Source organism: Oncorhynchus keta, chromosome 37, assembly GCF_023373465.1.
Source record: "Oncorhynchus keta strain PuntledgeMale-10-30-2019 chromosome 37, Oket_V2, whole genome shotgun sequence".
NCBI classification, from domain to species: Eukaryota; Metazoa; Chordata; class Actinopteri; order Salmoniformes; family Salmonidae; genus Oncorhynchus; species Oncorhynchus keta.
In genome coordinates, this window is record NC_068457.1 from 8,131,695 (window position 1) to 8,132,816 (window position 1,122).

Consider the following 1,122-nt stretch of genomic DNA (forward strand, 5'->3'; position numbering starts at 1 on the left):
AGAGTTTTCATCTATATTTTTCGTAGCTGTCTATTTGGCCTCACAATGCTCAGACTGTCCGCAATAGGCTGAGAGAGCCTCTCTCAGCCTATTGCGGACAGTCTGAGTACTAATGGAGGGACTGTTCGTTCCTGGTGTAACTCGGGCAGTTGTTGTTGCCATCCTGTACCTGTCCCACAGGTGTGATGTTCGGATGTACCGATCCTGTGCAGGTTTTGTTACACGTGGTCTGTCACTGCGAGTACAATCAGCTGTCCATCCTGTCTCCCTGTAGCACTGTCTTAGGCATCTCACAGTACAGACATGGCAGTTTATTGCCCTGGCCACATCTGCATTCCTTTTGCCTCCTTGCAGCATGCCTAAGGCATCTTTCGTTTGGTGTTTTTCAGAGTCAGTAGAAAGGCCTCTTTAGTGTCCCTGGTTTTCATAACTGTGACCTTAATTGCCTACTGTCTGTAAGCTGTTAGTGTCTTAACAACAGTTCCACAGGTGCATGTTCATTAATTGTTTATGGTTCATTGAACAAGCATGGGAAACCGTGTTTAAACCCTTTACAATGAAGATCTGTGAAGTTATTTGGATTTTTATGAATTATCTTTGAAAGACAGGGTCCTGAAAAAGGGACATTTCTCTTTTTGCTGAGTTTAGTACCCTGTGTATATAGCCAAGTTATTGCTACTCATTGTCTATTTATTATTACATTTATTATTACATGCTATTACTTTTCTATTATTTCTCAATTAATTGTTGGGAGGGGCCGAAAAATAAACATTTCACTGTTTTTTCTGCACCTGTTGTTTACAATGCTATTGACAAATATAATTTGATTTGTAATGCATTGAAAATTCTACTCCTTTTGATAGGAATTATCAAAGGTATTTTCTTATCCATCTTATTTTTCTGTTGCTAAGATATTGGTATATTGACTGACTGCATACTGTTGGCCTGTTCCTGTCTGTTGGCCATGACGAGACCCAGCGTTCAGATGGCATTTTTGTGTGAGGTAGGATGTCTTTGTATATACTGTCATCTACTGGCCATATATGAGATTGCGTAACATTATATTTGAACATGCGTGTTCTAGGGGGCGCTAGGACCCGGTTCAGGCTGTTGCGAGAAAAT